A 14,339-nucleotide genomic window follows, 5' to 3' on the forward strand; every position below is an offset into this window, starting at 1 on the left:
GAAAGTCTTTCAACTTGACCGTTTGCTACTCTCCAAAAATAATCAGCCCCAATTAAAATTTCAATAGGGTAGTTTTCCCCCCGCAATTTTGACCCACTAAGTCTGACAAATCTAAGTTTCTATTTCTCATTTCTGACTGTACATTTTCTCCGAGGACTGCAAATACTGCCCCGTTGATAGCGGGGGTTTCCAAGGCTAGAATCTCTACTTCTTCTCCCATGTTTATATTTTTAAGCGTGACCTTGACCTTTCTGCGGCACTTGCGAATTATCGCTCGGAACTGAATTATTGTAGTCTGGGGTTTTTTCTATATTTTGATCACATACTGCTGGGTTATACTTACCCCTACAATTTCGGAAATAACCGCAGCTTTTTCGAGCTCCTTTTCTATGAGGCCGCACTGTCGCGTCACACGGCCTCAAACGGTTTTTCGTTGTTTAACCAAAAGCTTTAGAACGGCCGCCATTTTAACTATTTATCGCGAGATGTCCCGGGTTTCGGCACCAATAATATTGCGTATTAATATCAGCGCGAATAGCTTTGGGAGAGCTTAATTTTAATCGTATTTAAACCGGTGGACTGAAACACCGACTTAAAAGCACTTAAATTGTATGGGACCTAGCACGTAATATGTCGCAGATAAATAAATAATTGGATGAAACTCAAATTTAAAAACATAACGAACTTGATTTAATACTGGTAACGCACATTGTTACACTACAAAAAATACTTAGGCGCACGTTTCCTACACCCGCACAGTTGGGCTATTTAAACAAATCGGACCATTTGGTCCAAAGACTATATAAATTCTTACATAGACTGGTTTGTGCTTCGGAGCTTTGGTTGACGATTTTTTTCCGAACATCAGCGCCATCGAGTGTCGGCGGGAGTAACTTTTCATAAAGAACTCGCGTCGTTGGATCTGGCGGTCATTATTTTCTGATAAAAACCGCACCGTGGGAGCCACGTGTTTATATTTTTTTCAATCATGTTTTTTTATCATTTGTTTAAATAATTTTTATTTCCAATGGATAAAAAAATAAAATTAAAAGCCAAAAGCAGCTCATTCTGTTCTTTTGTTAATTGTTATAACGAAAGGAAGATAACGAAAGAAATATATTTTTTTAGATTTCCTAAAGATGAACAAAGGTAGGCCTGTTACCTGTTTAGTATAATATATCTTTGTTGGGGTATGATTCAAACTAATATTTATCTTGCAAATTTTTAGGAGTAAACTTTGGGTTTCCAATTCAGGTCGCAGGGACTTAGAAACAAAATCTTCGGATTTACTCTACAAGTCCTACACTGTTTGTGCGGCACATTTTGAAGCTGAGTGCTTCATGAATAAATGTAAACCAAATAAGTTAGTTTGGAATGCAACTCCAACCTTGAAAACTGAGGAATTGTCTTTAAACAGTAAATTATAAAATTAATTTTTATCTGTATATATATATGTATTATTTAAATGCTTTATTTACCTATTTAAAGGGCCAATAATTCAAGATGACATTCCAATCTTAGATCACGTTTCATCTATTGTCAATTTAACTGGTATTTTTAAAAGCTACATAAAGAATAATAATAAAGAAACTTAAATATTATTTTTCATTTCAACCTGACTCTTATTTAGATAAAACTCTGGAACCTATAGAAACTATAAATTCTTCAATGGAATTTAGTGGAATAGTAATTTCTTCACCAGTTCTGAAAAATTCAATTGACTTAACAGGTGAATTTGCAAAATATGAAAATTAAACTAATTTAATAGTAACAAAATCTATTTCTGTCTAATATTTGTAGGTTTAGTAAATGACATATTTAATGTCAGCAGTGTTATACCCTATGAGTCGTGTAATCCTCATAGTAACAATGGTAAAGGCATTTAAATTTAAACATGATGGCTTATTGAAGTTATTGGTAAAATTAATTTCAATTTGTCTGTTATTTAGATAAAACTCTGGAAACTAAAGGACTTATAAATTCCTCTCTAGAATCTAGAGGATCTATGTGTTTTTCAGTGGAATCTAAAGAATCTGTACTCTCTTCAACACCTTTAAAAAGTTCAATTGACTTAACAGGTGACTTAGATAAATATGAAAAACAAACTAAATAGTAACAAAAACTATTTTTGTAGGTTCAATAAATAACAGTTTTATACCCTATAAGTCACGTGATACTCCTAGTAGCGATGGTAAAAGGCGTTTAAAACCTGATTGCTTGACAGTGTTTTCGCCATCTTGTACAACTAAACTTGGTAATATAAAAAGTGTAGTGTTTTAAATACCACTATTAATATTTTATAAATTCTATTTTTAAATAGACAAAAGAAGCCCCACGTACCTACTTAACTTATCCAAAAGTCTGATTAAAGATTATTTGCTAATGAATGGTCTTGCTACAACAGCAAACGTGTTAATGGATGAAGATCCAGTAAAAACAAAAGAAAACATATTTCGGAATATATTATTTATCTACTTTTTTATATTTCATCGAATAAGGATTATCAGTCTTGGATAGAAGTTGATGAAGTGGAGCCTCGACCACCAACACTTTTGGAAATAATTGGATACTATTTTGAAAATAGTAATACAGACACGGAGAATTGTAATCTCATTAAACTCATTAATATTGAAATAAAAGTGATTAAATTTAATTTGTTTAACAGTTTTGAGAAAGCCGAGAATATCACAATGGAAATGTAGTAATATTCTATCAAGAATTGAAAATTCAGTTTCTCCTGTTAAGAAAATTAATCATTTTTCTGCTGGTAAGAAAAACCTAATATTTAAAGTTGCTTAACTTTTTAAATTAATTTAGTTAACATTTAATTATTAGATTCGAATACTCCAAGCAGTTTAAACAAAAAGCAGCTATTAATGTCACTGGTAGGTACTTAAATACATATAGGTATATTTTAATTTTATAAGTTTTATTTTAATTTTTAAAATATTTTAGATGAAATGTTTATTGATGAACCCATCGTAACAAAACCTCTGAAATTTAAGTCTCCATCTCTAACTTTCATTGCTTCTGGTGAGTTTATAATACAGGGTAATTTGTTGAAATTTATAGTCAATAAAAAAACCTTACATGTAAATTAGATAAAATTGGAACTCCAAGTAGAAAAAAAGGGAAAATTCCAAATGACACTCCTCGCAAAATAAAATTGAAAAAGAAGCTGAAAGTAAAATCCACATTGCTCAGCCGAAGTAGAAAGCGAATTGCCAATTTGAAATCCAAAATTCCCCAGAGAAGAGGTGACAAAATTCGTTGCTTAAGTTTGGCTGCTGAGGAGTTTCTCACAGAAGACCAGATAATCTTCTTTCGGTCTCAGCTTCTTAACAACAGTCGTTCTAAAAAAGGTCGCCGTTGGACTGATATGGATAAGCAAATTGCATTATCCATATTTTATCAGAGTCCAAAAACATACCGTCTTTTGACGAAAGTTTTTGCATTGCCAAATCCAAGGACCTTGCGAAAATGGCTTGAAGATGTCGTAATTGAGCCTGGGTTCAATGAAAATATTTTTGAGTCTTTGAGCAAGAAAGTGAAGAAAATGAGGCCAAGAAACAGAAACTGTGTGCTCCTTCTCGATGAAGTAGTTTTGATGGCAAGCCTCTCTTACAACCCATCCCAAGATCAGGTTGAAGGATTTATAGACAATGGTGATGGGGATAGGGAGAAAGTTTTGGCGAATGAAGCTTTTGTGGCTATGCTTCATGGAATTTTTCAGCCATGGAAACAAGTAATCAGTTTTTCATTTGCCCGAGGCACTACGAATTCTGGAAAGATGGAAATATATCTTAGGGAATGTCTCTCAAGATTGCAAGTTATTGGCATCAATGTACGAGCAATAATAGCAGATCAAGGTCCAGCAAATAGGTCCCTTTACAACCGATTGCAGTTGTCTGAAGGACATCCATTTTTTTACCATAATGATCAAAAGATATACGGAATGTTTGATCCTCCCCATCTTCTAAAAAGCCTCAGGAACAACTTTAGGACTTACTTAATGGAAGTATTTGGTAAACCTGTGAGGTTTCACTATGTTGAACAGTTCTTCCAATATGATCGGACAAGACCACTTCGTCTTGCTCCTAAACTAAAAAAACGGCATATCCATCTCCAAGATGAGGGTTAAAGATGCGGCACAGATATGTTCCCACACCGTATCAGCTGGAATGTCGACTTGTGTCACATTTGGTATGTCAAATTGGAAATGTTTTTTTCAGTTATAACATTTGTTTTTGTTAAAACTTTAGGAGTACTTGATGCAGAAGCTGTTTATACAGCAGACTTCATTGCAAGAGTTGACAGAATGTTTGATTCTGTAAATTGCTCTAAATATGACTCCACAAAAGAACTTCGGAGAATGATGACCAAAAATTCAGCGCATCATCAAACTCTTGAAGATTCGATTCAGATGTTGAAATCCATAAAGCTCGAATTGCCGAATAAAAATACCCGTATTTTTTGTGTTAATGGATGGCTGCTCACAATAGAGTCTATTAAAGGGTTGTGGAAGGATTTGCATGCCGAAGGAGCCAATTACATTTTCACAAGGCGATTCACGCAGGACCCACTGGAAAATTTTTTCTGTACCATTAGACAAAAAGGAGGGAATAGACAGAATCCGAACGCAGCCCAGTTTCGTGATTCTTTCAAGCAACTGCTTACTCAAGCGTTCCTTATAAACAGTGAAGGTCAAAATTGCGAATCTGACTTGGGAGAAATATTGCTCACCTTAAAATCCCTTAAAAATAAACCACCCGCAGAAAATTCAAATGCTGTTATTGAGGAAGCATCCCTAAATTCTACTAAAAAACAAAGAGTTTCTGGTCTAAAAGAAATCGACGAAAAAGCAGTTGCCGAGGCCTTTGGAACTACCTTAGATATGAACGCTTTGACCTATGTCATTGGTAGTGTCATAAAAAAGGTCAGGGATTCGCATAAATGTGAAAGCGATAAAACAATTTGTAGTTTTTTTACGGAATCGGAGTATTTAGAAGACCAAAATCAAACCTTCACACATTTGAAGGCATTTAGTTACAAAAAAGGTGACTTTGGGGGCTTAACATCCCCTTCTGATGTAATAACAGCTTTCATGCTTCAAATTGAAAAAGTTTTCATAAAAATCTTTAATGAAAAGATGCACGAACCAAAAATTTTATGTAAACTCATAAAAGAAGCAGAAACTATTGACGGGGCTGATATGTGCCCAGGTTTTAAAACCAAAATAGTCCGTACATATTTAAAAATGCGCGTATACTATTCAGTTATTTTTATTAATTGGGATATAGTGGAAGAACGGGAAAAAAATAAAAAGAAGAAAAAAGGAAAGAAACCCGATAAGAAAATGTTGAAAGTTACTCATCTAGGGTGTTAGGCACTATGTGTAGGAAGACAGTTTTGAACCAAAAATCCACTTTCACTAAATACTCCTCGGCTTGAACACATACAAATGTTTTCCAGGATATAGTGATCTTCAATCGAAAATTTTGGCCAGAGGGAACTTTCACTAAACATTCCTTTTCACGCTGATTTCTATCAATCATTTCAAGGATATACTGATCCTTCAGATGTCTTCGGTCTTACATTGTTCGGATATAATCCTATCTTGATTATTAATAATTTGCCTTGAAGCTGTGATAAATCCCTATCAAGTGGAACAAATAGGTGACCCTACTATGAAAACACCCAAAAATCTTGAGACATTCATACAACTCGTATGAACTTTTAATAGTATTGAATTAATTTTAATAGTGTTAACGATGTTCCGACTGATATAATTTCATTCTCTATAATATACACTATGTGCAAGGCAAATAGTTTCAAACATATTTTAAACCCAGGCTAGTAGTAATCGTGTTTGTCTCAGTAACTCTTATATGAATTTGAATGTCTTACAATAATAACAAAATAAATGACCAGTGTATTGCTATTATCCAATTATTTTGGAAATACATCATCTGGTTCAACTTAAAAAGTTTGTCTGCTATTTTATTACATTATATTGCCCTAAAATAAAACTAGAATTTAAAGAGTTGATATTAGATATATTGTAGTGAATATTTGAAAAAAGGCAGAAATTTCATGGATTTAAAAGACTGATATTGTACTGAAACTAAAAATCGAATGATTTTTAACACTTAAACTTATTTGATTCATAACCATAAAAATTGCTATAATGCTTGAGACATAAATAAAAATCAGTAGAAACATCCAATAAATTCAAATTTCGTCGCCCTTTTTTTTCAAAATAACATATGCTTTATTTTTGGTGCTTTTTCAATTCCCAAAACGAAGATAGATGGCAGGGATGTGCACCTTTTTTAGTTCATTCCGCCAATACTACGTGGCGCTAGGTGTTAAATTGCCAACCTTTCTATAATACAGAGACGCCAGTCTATGTAGCGATAGCTTATATAGTCTTTGATTTGGTCCAAGGGAAAGGCCGAGGAAAGCGCGCTGTACTCTCCTCTTTTTGGGGTTTCCCCCCTTTGGCGCTGTCTTGTAGGAAAATTTCGGGGAAGCCCGCTCGTGTACAAATCGCTAGAGCCCAGGTGCTTTCCTCGCCTTCTACGTCAATCTACTTATTGTTAAAAGTGATGGTTTTTTTTTCCAACGCCATAAGTTCATAGAAAAAGTAAATGACACAGCAAATATACAAAAATACAGTTAACACTCTGAATTAAAATACACTAAAATAGAAACAAAATACAAGTAATACACTGAAACCTAAAACCCAAATTATTTAAAATATACAACTGATTAACTTTTAATTACATACAATTCGATTTTTAACACCATCAACAAAGCACTGAGAGCCACTTGACTAAACAACAGCTCGATAATCAATAAACGTTAAATAAACGCATTTGCGTTATTACAACTATATTTAAGACGATAATAAAACCCGTAAATAAATAACAAACTAACAAAGTGGACCACCCACAGGTTCTACCCTTTAACCCTCTTATCTCTGCTGACTGCGCAAAAACAAGATTTGAAATTTAAAATTTACGTAAAAAATATAGACTTTAAAACCCATTAATATAAAACCCATTCCGCTAAGCTGAGTTTATAATTTTCAAAGAATCGTAATATGTATCGGTGGTTCTGTGGTAGAACATTCGCCTGTCATATAGAAGGGCTCGGGTTCGAAACCTGGGCGGCGCATTCTTTGTAATCAACAGAGAAGACGTTACATTAGGAAATCTTCGATGCAATAATTTAAATTAAATAATTTTTTCGTTCTATTTAATAACAAGCATTGGTGGCTCTTTGGTAGAGCACTCACCTGCCATGCAGGAGGGTCCGGGTTCAAAACCCGTCCGATGCGATCGCAATTTGATAATAGGACGTATACCGTGAACATTTGGTGGACACACCACCTTATGGACGTTGAGACGTTTATCGTAACCCTCAGCAATTGGTCCGTTCGAAAAGTCAATACATAGACGTTGGAGAGTAGATCGCAAACGAAACACTAACATCACAAAACCACAAAACGTCACAAATGCACAATATACATCTACATTACAATCGCAACATCTCGAAAACGACTACTAAGGCACAACCGTCGCGGCAGCGAGCGTTGACGAACAAAACATCAAAAAACCACAAACGCAAATATTATCCGTTAATGCTCACAGTCACGGCAGTTTTGCCACAATTTAAAATCAACAACAAATTCAAAGAAACTGCGTACGCAGTGATTACGCTTTGCACCAAAATTGCGAACGCGTTCGCAGGACAGACACACACACACAGATAGACAGACAGACACACAGACACGGTGATTGTATAACCCCTCATTCACTAAAAAATTTAATTTAATTTCTGATTATCAATTTGGTTTTCAGTCTGAGAGGGGCACTTTAAATGCAATAGCTGAAACCAGATGTGGATAATGCTGAAACGTATAAAAAAATTACTGACAGTTTAGATTTGGGGGAATATTGCCTAGGGGTCTTTCTTGATTTAAGGAAGGCCTTCGATAGCGTCCCCCATGAGAGATTACTAAATATGCTCTACAAATTAGAAGTTAGAGGAAAAGCAGGACAGTGGATTAAAAGCTACCTTTCCAACATACAATGTTACACACGTAATAACTCCGAAATGTCCAGTCCAGCTTGCCTAAGGGCGGGCGTGCCGCAAGGATCAAATATCTAACCTATCCTGTTTAATATGTATATTAATGATATAACTGACCTCCTACAAAGAGGATTACTATACCTTTATGCGGACGACACACTATTACTTGTCGGGGGAAAATGTATTGATAAAATAATTAACATAGGATATACTTATTTGTTAAAAATCCATAACTGATTAACTCACGATGGCCTGAAATTAAATTTAGAGAAATCTCAGTATATTATCTTCAATAATCAAGGTAAAAAAGGAGGGGTTATACAATCACCGTGTCTGTCTGTCTGTGGGTCTGTCTGTCAGGCCTGCGAACGCGTTCGCATTTTCGGGGCAAAGGGTAATCACTGCGTACGCAGTTTCTTGGCTCACTGCGTTCGCAGTTTCTCGAAGGGTTGGCAAAACCACCGTGTGACGGTGAGCGTTAACGGATTGCTTTGCGGTTGGGTTGGGTTTGGTTGGTCTTTTTTCGTCAACGCTCACCGTCGCGACAGTTTTAACTCAGTTTGATTGTATATTTCGTTATTGTAATGTTTATGTGTAGTAGGGATGCAACGGTTCCACTTTTATTGGACTATCTCGGTTCCGGATCCGGTTCCGGTTCCTAAATATTTGCTTTATCGGTTCCGGTTACGGTTCCGGTTCTTAAAATTTTAATTTAACGGTTCCGGTTTCGGTTCCGGTTCTCAAAATTTAGAACCAATCGGTTCCGGTTCCTAAACGGTTCCTATACGGTTCCAGTGTGTTTAGTATTAATTAAAGTGAAATACACAAGCAATTCAAATGAAGTCAAAGAGAAATAAAATCCACCACATTTATTTATATATAATATAAAATTGGTTTTTGATAAATTATATTATAAAAATAGTAGCTTTCTTAGTGGCGTAGCGATGGGTTCGGGGTCCTCCCGCGAAACTGTTTTTGGGGTCCCTTATAATTATTAAGGCCGAGTCGCGATTATCGCCATCTAGAGTTAGGGCTAGCATGTATCGCCTTCTACAATTAGATTTAACACGTCTTGTATGTTAAATATATAAAACGCTTAAAAATGGCTTTAAGCCCTAAGTGAAACCATTAAGATAAATCACGGCAATCAGCGTCTGGAGCATTAAAAACAAAGGTTATGGTAGAACTTGGAAGTCAGACTCCCAATTCCGACCAGAATCACGATCTAGACGACTTAATGTAAAATAATTAAAAAATTATTGCTAATATGCTCTCGTAGGGAACTCATGTAAGTGCGTTATTTGTTTATTCTATAAAGTAGGGTAAAAATGAAATTTTCTGGTGGGGAATGATGTACTTTCAAGTTTTGGGGAGACATTGCCTTCCCTTCCGCTCCTCATTTCAGGGGCGAAGGAACGTTTTAGAAGTTGGAGGGGGCTAAGAGGAAGGAAACGGGGGTTTAGGAGCTTAGCCCCGGATGTAGAGTGAGTAATCGGTCGCGAATGTCATTAAGGCATTAACAGTAACAACAGTTATCATACGAGTCGTTTATGAATTTAAGATACACAAATCCACAATAATAAAATGAGAATGGTTTTGAATTTTTAAAGGAGTGTAGCTTCACCAAATGCATGTGTTACTGTTTGACTACTATGTAAATTGGCGGGAAAAGACACAGTTGAGCTTCTTTAAGCTTTATATGCTGAGAAATTGAGCTTTTAAAGATTTCAACTGACCAAAAGGTTGAAGGGCCAATAACATTAGTTGCCCCTCCCAGCAAAATTCTAGGGAGGAGCATGCCCCCCTGGTTCCTACGCCCCTGCCTCATTTCATTGAAAAATATAAAGACGGGATTTCTATGACTCGTTTTCATTTCAGTTGAGTATATCGTTCTAAATAAAGTCCATATTATTTCGTTCAAAAAGCATTATCATTTGTGAAATGTAAGCAAATGCATAAGTTGAAATTTTAGATTTTCTAGACAAAAACTACCCAGCCAAGCGATTATATTATGCAAACGAATTAGCCTTACCTTAAAATTTTTAAATTCAGAAACACAACTTAGTTATTAATTTACAAGGTTTAACGATCTGCTATAAAACATGTGTCTCGATACTTTTCAAACTTCAGTATGTCACTTTCATTGTGTACGTTGTTTGGTTATTTATTCGACGGTTATTGTGGTTGTATTTATACAGTTTTGGGCGCGCCTCTTGAAACATAAAGAAATATTTCAAGCAAGTAAAACTTTAACTTGAGCTGACAGGAGACGAGTAGGGGTGTGCAAAATATTGGTCAGACCAAATAATTCGATCGAATACAGAATCGAATATTCGATTCGTCGAATCGAATAGCGCTTGGAAAAGTTCGCGAATAATCAAATTTTTTGATCAAATAGTCGAATATTCGAAAAGATAGGGAAACAGTATTTTTAAAATAGTTTGCAAACTGGTCGAATAACCGCGGGTCTTTTTCTAATTTGTTGAGTTTCAAGGCCATCCCAGGAGAGCGCAGTTAAATTTCCGAACTAGTCCTTATTTCTGGCAGCTCTCTTTAGGCCGCAGTGCAAACTATGAAGTATATAGCACTAAGCATGTTCGATTTTAATTTTAGTTCGTAGTTACTAAAGGTTAAAAGTCGCTAGAAGACTTGATCCTGGAGTGGAACCTAGGGTATTAGCCTAGTTAATTATTATCCTTATTATTATTTTGCCATGATACCCAATTGAAATATGTATGATAAGTTTATATATATTTTTGTAGCTTACGATCAGGAAACTCATTTTGGTTAATAACAAAGTTCGCCCAGGGAACTTTGTTCTAGGTTATACTGTATTGGGTTTAATATATTACCATTTTCAAGTAAATCTAACAGTGATTTCAATTACTTTTTTTGACAAATATGCAAACTATTTGACTATTTGAAAACCAAATACGTCTAATAATTTGATATTCGAAATACTATTTGGTATTTGATCAGTTAACTGGCCTAAATTTTTGCCCTAAAAGTATTCGACCAAATTATTTGACGTTATAAATATTCGATTTGGTAGTTGCCGTGCTTTGAAAAAAATATTTGATATTCGATTCGATCCCCAAAAAATGGTATTTGCACACCCCTAGAGACGAGGCATCGCGCGGTTGGACTTTACACAGTCCCATAGGCAATTTGGGGCACCCTCGGTGGCAGACCCCCCTGCACTGCGGAGTTTGCCGGGGCGTTATTTACGCCACTGGCTTTTCTGCTGTTTCTCCTCTAAGTCGGTTGCGAAGTGGATCAAAAATTATGCTTGCCCATTGCACCACTAAATTATTGCTCGGAAGGCACACTAGTAGCAGTACACGACAAATATGTTTTGTGGCCTTTGCTACAGTTGTGAAATTGTGTCGAGCTTTTCGACTGAAGAAAATAAACCTAAAACTATCGCGGATTTCCGGATGATGCCAGTTTTGAAAGCAAACATTTGGAGGACGAGCCCATTTTCAATTGGGAATACGGAAGGGTGTGTCAGTTGACAGTTACGTAGATACCCACATAGAGTTATCTGAGATAGGATAAAGATGAGCTTATATGAAAAACTAATAGTAAATTAGGAAGTTTAATTACTAAATTTCAACATGCACTAAATGTTTTTAAATAAAGTTATAGAACCGTTTAACAACCGTTTAAAACAATGAAAAAGTCGGTTCCGGTTCCTAGAATTTACTCGGTTCTTCTCGGTTCCGGTTCCGGTTATAAGTTGCATCCCTAATGTGTAGGTTGTGAATGTTGAGTTCGTGTTGTGATGGTTGTGGGTATTGAGTTTGTTGTGAATGTATGTGCGTAATCGAACCCGTGTCTGCTTCGTGCAAGAGATGTACTCTAACCACTCAGCCACCAATGCTTGTTATCTTATGGTGTTTTTCTAAAAAACATCTTTGACGAATGTCCTTTACAAAGTTATAACGTTAGGTACTATAATTTATTCTACATCATTTTAAATATTTATAAATTAAATTAATCTTATATTTAATTAAATATTTATAAATTATATTAATCTTATATTTAATTAAATATTTATAAATTTTATTAATCTTATATTTAATTAAATATTTATAAATTATATTAATCTTATATTTAATTAAATATTTATAAATTATATTAATCTTATATTTAATTAAATATTTATAAATTATATTAATCTTATATTTAATTAAATATTTATAAATTATATTAATCTTATATTTAATTAAATATTTATAGATTATATTAATCTTATATTTAATTAAATATTTATAGATTATATTAATCTTATATTTGATTAAATATTTTAGTATTTTAATGTAAAATTTGATCGTGATCAGGAATTGAACTCGCCGAGCCATTGACTTCCTTAGGGAAAATATTAAAGTAAAGGAACAATTATGATAAGGCGGGTTTTTTTACTAAACGGATTAATACAATATCTGTATATATTGTTTATTGAACTTTGTTTGTTTATTCTTTGGTACGGTTTTTTGTTTTGTTTTAAGTTTTTGTTAAATTCTTAACAAAATTTTGTTAAAACACAAAAAGTAGTTCATTGTTACCTTTTAATATCGCTTAGAAAAAGGATAAATATTAAAAACTCCCGCGGAAACTATATCAAAGTAATAATATAGCGCCACCGTGTGGAGAACTATCAATCAAACCGGGTAAAAAATATAATCTCTTCAATTTTTCGAACTTTAGTCAAATCTCGACGGGTAAAAAAAAACCAAAATAACAGTATATAACGCCGTTGCCGTCAATATAGAAGATTTAGTCTTTCTTAGTTCTTGGCTGTCAGACGAACTACTACAGAACGGGGTCCTGGTGTCGGTCAAAAGTTATGAGGTAACTTTGCGGTTTTAATTAGTATGTTTGGTCTTCGGTCAAGAAAAGAGATAAATTGTGTTTCGCGTTTGGAATGTGAGTGAATGGACGTCAGTGTATGAAAGTGTTAAAGTAATTGTGAACTAACTCAAGTCAGCTGTAAGATAAAATTGATTGTTATTATTTTTTGAATTGGAATAACCTAATTATACCCTTGAAATTGTCAACTCAACCTGTGAGGCTAATTAAGTAGATTGGAAGTAATTAGTAGCGAACAGCTCTCAGCTGTTAATTAAGACGGAGTTTATAGTTAGGTAGTTTGAATTTAGTTAAAATTACTCAGTATAATATATGATATTTACTTAAGTGTAAGTGTGTTTTGGTTTATTTTTCAATCACGATGAACTAAGACAAATCTAGTCTTAGACACTTGAGTACCAGTTCTGTACAATTACGTAGAAGGGATATATATTGTTGGGTTATTGATGAAAGTTAAATCTAGAACGTTCCATAGACTGTTCTGAATAAAAATAAACATTCATAATTTTGCATAATTCTGGTTGAAATTTAATGAAAAATAACCGAAAGTCCATAAACATTATCCCCGAAATTAGATACGCGATATCTTGAAGGTTCCCCGAGTATTTACTGAAGGAAAAAGTTCCAGGGTAATATAGCATTTAAATGAGAGTTAGAAATTTTGAATCTTGCATTAAATAAATAAAAATAATATTTAGTTCATCCTAAAAATAATATTGTCTTACGACTTCCCCTGCATCCAAAAGATTCTAGTTTTTTATTTTTCCAATTATTTTGTTTACCCGTTAAGTCAATTTTCAAACGCGTGTAATTTCGTGAAAATGATTGTGTTTTCAACGACCAAACGTTATTATTATGTTTTCGACGTCGCTCTACATTTTTCTCATTGGCAAAATTTGACGAACTCCAATACATAAAATTTATTTTTTCAAAATTTTAAAATCGATAAACATTATGTTCAACAATGGCCCCCGGTACTGACAATTCACACAAAAAATTTCAAAATTCTAACTACAACGGTTATTGAGAAAAATCACTTTTTCGATTAATAATGGACACCCTGTATATATATCTTGATGTGGAACTAAAAATGCTTGGGCGACTCGGACGATATTTGGGCTCTTTTGGAGTGTGGTGTAGAACGAATTTGAGAGCTCATTATTCGGACATTGTCAAACATTCCAAGAGCAGTAGCGTCACCAGCAATAGACACAGGTAAGCACTTGCCTACGTTGAAATATTTTCGGCCTACTTGGCGGCCCAAAATTTCAAAAAACTTTCCAATAGGGTCCTCAAAATGTGTTAATAATGTGTCTATTTAAAGCCTGGGTCTTAATTTTTTTTTAAATAACCTGTTTTCTTGGACAAGG

This window comes from Leiobunum rupestre, chromosome 11 (genome assembly GCF_980474605.1).
Source record: "Leiobunum rupestre chromosome 11, qqLeiRupe1.1.hap1, whole genome shotgun sequence".
NCBI classification, from domain to species: Eukaryota; Metazoa; Arthropoda; class Arachnida; order Opiliones; family Sclerosomatidae; genus Leiobunum; species Leiobunum rupestre.